Below are 6,000 nucleotides of genomic sequence, written 5' to 3'. Positions count from 1 at the left end.
GTGACTTTATTTCGACTCAGCCGAGACCCCCTGGCAGATATCAGAGAGATCATCTCCGTCTTAAGCTAAACTACTCCAACAAGCGTCGCGACCCTCCCCTCCCGTCCCCCGGTGACCTCCGCGACCCCTCGGCACCACGGGCCGCCCGAAGGAGCAAGAGGTCTGCGGAGGAGTGGCCATGGGAAGAGAAGGAGAAGGGCCGAACTGAGCTCTCATGCAGAAAACTGCAGGAGGGGGAGGCGAACAATACACACTCCCACCCCCCGTAGATATGCACACACAGCTGGGACAAAGAGTGACACACACACACACACACACTAAGATAAAAAAGACAACAGCAATCAAGCTCAGTTTTTTCTTTCCTCCTCACTCTTTCCCCTGTTATTTCTCCATCTCACACACACACACACACACACACACACACACACACACACACACACACACACACACACACACACACACACACACACACACACACACACACACACACACACACACACACACACACACACACACACACACACACACACACACACACACACACACACACACACACACACACACACACACACGATTAGCCAGCCTTTGTTGGCAAAACACATATTACTAGTCTTGTAGCAGTGACTCCTCCCTCCCTGCAAGTGAGGGAGTTTAGTGTGTGTGTGGAATCATACGACAAGAGATAGAAAGTGTGTGTGCAAGCATGTACATGTATGCACTTCTTGCTCAATATGATGCATGAAAGAATGCACATGGTTTCATGTGGGCGCTTTAGTGCTTGTGTGTCATGCAAATGCAAGAAGACCGAGTGTGTGTGTGTGTGTGTTTTGAAGTGGGGGTTTTGTTATCAGTGCCAGGCCAGCACAAAAAACAGGCGTAGCGGAGGAGAACCCTCCACAAGACGCCGTCTGAAACAGCGAGGAGGAGTGAGCTGTCAATTAGAGACGTCTCTGTTAGAAGCGGCACAGCAGCTGAGTGTGTGCTGCTCTCCGTCCTCTGAGGGTTCAAAACCCCCAAATTTCCCCCCGGTGGCTCTTTTTCAATCTTTGTGTAGTCACATCTTCAATTTTCGTTCAAATGATGAAGCTGTGGAGGAGTTGAAGGTGGCTAAGCTGCGGGCGGTTTTAGTCACTGTTTGTAATTTGTCTTGGTTCAGATGATGACACATTCCCAGTCAAACTCTGCTGAGGTTCAACACAGGCCCATTCCTGCGCTCACCTTCAGGTTCAGTAATGTGCTGCAGGTACCTGGCTGCTTTATTAAAAAGGAAACACACACAACCAAATAGTCTGGGACAGGATGAGATTGATTTGCATTTGAGACATCATAACATTTATCAAATACTTTCTTGTCTATGAACACCAACATATCTCATTTCAAAGTTGAACATATCCTATTCTGAAATATTCAATGATACTCTAAAATAGTGCATTCAAAAGTGTGTGAAATTACCTATCTACAGTGTTTACTGCCTCGGGTTTCGGTCACATTTCAGTTATTTTATTTAATGAAAAATGTTTGCATCCCTGCTTTATAATTAATCCAGATCTGTTTCGAAACTTTTTGCCTATTGCTTTCTCGAGGCAAGATGTCTTATCCATGTTTCCTGTGAGCGTCCTTCAGTAACCTCTCCTCCGGCCAACGCAAGCGGAGGAGTTATTGCATATTGATCTGTATTGATGAGAGCAGCAGCTCAGTAATCATGTGGGCAGTGAGGTCAAGAGAGAAACATACACAATATAGGAAAAGGTGGTTGTTTTTGTATTTGTGCAGGATTATTGGATATGAAGATAAGGTCCACGTACATTCATCAGTGTGTCTCAAACCAATTAAGGGGAGAGATTTAAAGCAAAGACAATATGGATTGCTATACAAGTGGGATCCATCTGAAGAGATTTGCCCTAGAAATGCAATTAACAGTATTTCTATATGATGTGAATCGTTAGTATAAGTCACGCTCATGTGTGCGTTCAGACTCTACACTTCAACTTGTGATGAATTTTGATGCATTTTTAAGCTGAATTGTCCACATGGAATTCAATATTTCAACTTTATGCCCATAAATCAAGTCATTTGATCATCAATAAACCAACAAGGTGTATGACAAGCTAAACCGTGTCAGCCTGTTCTTCTAAATAGGTCAATTGTGGATCGAAGGACGTGTATTTCATCCTGGGTCGAGTTTGTCTTTGACGTATCACAATATGTTCCTAATTAAAGTCCTCCGAAGTGCGTATGGAAGAGGTCGGGCTGGATGGATGGGGCGAACAAACACAGGACCTTCACCCTAGATTAGGTTCGTGTCCCTTGAGAAACCAAAAGCCAATGTTTTTTGTCTAAACGTACGTCACATAACAAACATACCAAAGAAAACACACTTGTTTTGTTTCAATACACAGCGTTAACCTCTGCGACTGTTGAGGGAATATGTGCATCACGACCCCAACATGCTTAGGGGACATGTATCCGCAGCACATATGATAAGTGATCTTTAATGTGCCACTGGTGATCAATAACTCAAGAGTCTGACCTTTGATGTTGTCACAGAAGTCTGTCACCGTCTGAATCAGGATGAATTGACACTCTTTGACACTTTTTTCTTGGGACATCCACAAAACAAACCTGATTAAAAGCAACTTCTATGAATAAAATCCATAGTTAAAACAAATCTGTGACACTTTGTGACTGGAGAGTTGTTAGTGAAGTGATTTAACCCCCATAAAATATGTGCAGATCACTGGCAATAGATTTCACATTGTTAAAAGTTGTGAGGTAAACAGCTGTTAGACGTTACCCCCTGTAATCAGCTAAGCACAGGGGTCAGCCGTGTCAATATTTTCCCATATCTGTGCAGCATTGTCTCCTTTATTTACCTTCCCTCTCCCCGTTGGGAATAGCATTCCAGCTACATCTTAAGATGGCCCCAGATCACTTAAGCCACTGACCATATGTCATAACTCTGTGCGGGATTACGCACATTCTCCTCTTTATGGGTAACTTGTGGGAAAGTGTGTGCAGTGCTGGACTACCAGGGTTACTTGGAAGGAAAAAAAAAACTCAGATTAAACTCTTTCTTTATCAACCCTGTCTTCAGAGTTACTAAATATTTCATTGGTGATAAATCAAATATCTTAGACTTGGGCTAATTTAGCAACAATGAAGCCTCCTCTGTCTCATTCTGACACATGATAAAAACGTGCTTGTGTAATATTTAATTTGTGGATAATGGCACAGCAACACTGATTTCCTTTTCAGGTGGCTCCGTGATTCATATTTGTTTTGTTTAGTCTCCATCGTTGTTGCTAAGAGCTAATCTCGGTGGTGTTTTTGTGCTTTATTCACGTGTCAATCAAACATAATGGGAGCTACTGTACACAAATCTCGCTTGGGCTTATTTTGAAAGGCAAGTTTCATCTATTCCTTTGTAACACTAAGTCTGAGGTAAGTGCAGACGCAAGACGTTTACAGCAACATTATGCAAAGCGTGATGAAAGTAGTCTTTTATTAGTAAGTGAAGTAGAACATTGAGTTCTTTTTTTACTCTTACTCAGACTGCTCTTGATGCAGATGCCATTGGTAGCCCCTGATCTGCTGAATCTTTTGACACACTGGGCAAGTTGTATGTAATATCTTGATAAATAAATAATGAGTATGTTACTGGGAGGAAAAGCTATCACAATCCCTTATTGTATTCAAGCCTTTTTCCTGTGTTGTGTACTTGATTTTGACCTCCACAAGCACAACCTTCCTGCACCTGCAAACCTTATTTAAGCCTCATCACATGAGGTAAAGTGGTCAGAAAGAGTTCCCTAGGGCATCATGGTGGTCTTAACTTGCCATATTATTCAAATTTCTGTGGATTTAGACTTTGAGTAAATTGTTTGTTGTTACTTTTATCCAAAGCAATTCACAAAACGAGCAATTAACCATGATGCAAACTCAAAATCCTGCAAGTACATTAGCTTTCAAACCATTTTAAGTGCTACTGCTTTGGTTTTGAATAATGAATATGACAAAATAAAGATATAAACATGTGGTGGAAGTGCATTACAACTTAGGAAGTTTAATGCACCAAAGTGTTAAAAAAGTATGTTTTGACGTCAATAAGTTGGGACGAGTAAATTAGACCAGCAGGGCCCACATGTGAAGAGTCACGTCCTTCACCCCAATTATGATGGTACATTGTAATGATTACAGCAGCGGGGAGCAATAAGGAGACAAATTCCCCCATAAACCAGTTTTAGTGCTGCATTTATGCAACACATAACCTTTTATGTACAACCTTCAAAGCCTGATGGAAATCAATGCTATACATTATGCATGGTGCAGATGAAGATGAAAAGCAGCGTGGCTTCAGTTGTGATATGTGAGGACGGCTTGTTGTTGGGGGGAACCTTTACACTTCATTCAGTGATCGTGTGAAAGAGCAGCATGGTGTGATCCTGAAAACATCCTGATGAAAACATCGAGGATTGTTTACGGGAATTGACTTTGAAAATATGCAAATGGGACGATGATCCTGGCCTGTATCAATTTAGCTTTTTAATATCCTATAACTGTATGTTGGGATATCTGTGGATTAGATGTTTGCATGTGACGATGCAGGATCTTCAGCTTATTTATTATATTATTGAATTGCTTATGTCCCTTGAGTTCAGTTAACATGTATACATACTTTTTTCACATTTGAGTTGTAAGGGATAAAGGGGATTTTATTTGACATTTCTTTCCAAATATATTTTGCGAATAATTAAATCTAGGCTTTTTGAAAAGTCCAGTCACCAACTCCTATTGGAAGGTACATGTAGATATATAATTCCAGAAACTTGAATAATGTTCTGATCCTCAACTAAAATGTATTCTCAAGACTGAGTCTGCTGAGCCACCACTTTATCAGTTTTAATCATTGAAAGTTTTTTTGGCAAATCAGTACAAGAACTTCCAGGCAAATTTCTCCCCATTTTGCATAAGATGTATACTTTAAACATCTCCTTGTGCGACTGTCTGACATGGTCTTGTCAGAATGTCTTTTGAAGTATCTCCCTTGCGACTTCTACAAAATAAATCAAGCTAATTTAGTTTGGCATCATCTGTGGTGGAGAAATCAAGTGCCCAAAACGGCAGTTCCTCAAACGGCCTCTGGAAGAAGGCAAAAAATACTTCACTGTGTCCATATCTAAACATATGTGTACATGCAGTACATTAACTGGAATTCCAGAAACTTGAATAATGATCTATTCCTCAACTAAAATGTATTCTCAAAACCAAGACTGTTGAAACAGCAATGCATCAGTTTTTCATTGACAGATTTTTGGAAAACCCCTTAAAACCTTCCAGGCAAATTTCTCCCGATTTTGCATAAAATGTACATTTTTATCTTTCAGCTCGTTGTGCAGCTGCCCAACATCGCCTGTCAGAATGCCTTGTGAAGGAACTCCCTTGCAGTTACTGGAACATAAATCAGATTAATGTAGTGTTGCTACTTAACGGTAAATCCTGGTAATCCAGAAATTTGAAAAATGATTTTATCCTTTACTAACATTTGTTCTCATCACTGAGCCTGCTAAGCACCCAATGCATCCGTTTTTCAAATCTCTTTAGACCTTCTAGGCAAACTTCTCCCCATTTTGCATAACATTTATATCTTTAACTCCCATCTCCTTTTGCAACTGTCGAATATTGCCATAACAGAATGCCTTGTGAAGGAGCTCTCTAGCGACTAGTAGAACATCAATCAAGCAAATTTAGTGTTGCTTTTTAGCTGTAACTTCTGGGGAGGAGAAATGAAGTGGAGGTGCCAGAAACTGCAGGTCCTTGAATGAGCACTAGAAGCTGGAGCAAAAAGATAGTCAGTGCTCTCAGACCCAAATGAGAAATTCCCAATTACATCCATTATTGGTAAGTCTTAGATGCACCTGTTTATGAATTCAACACAAAGTGCAATTTAGTCCAGAGTTTTTATCAACATGGAAGAAGATCTGAGCAAATCTCTTATTTAAA

This window comes from Eleginops maclovinus, chromosome 19 (assembly GCF_036324505.1).
Source record: "Eleginops maclovinus isolate JMC-PN-2008 ecotype Puerto Natales chromosome 19, JC_Emac_rtc_rv5, whole genome shotgun sequence".
Taxonomy (NCBI): Eukaryota; Metazoa; Chordata; class Actinopteri; order Perciformes; family Eleginopidae; genus Eleginops; species Eleginops maclovinus.
This window is presented reverse-complemented; position numbering follows the sequence as displayed.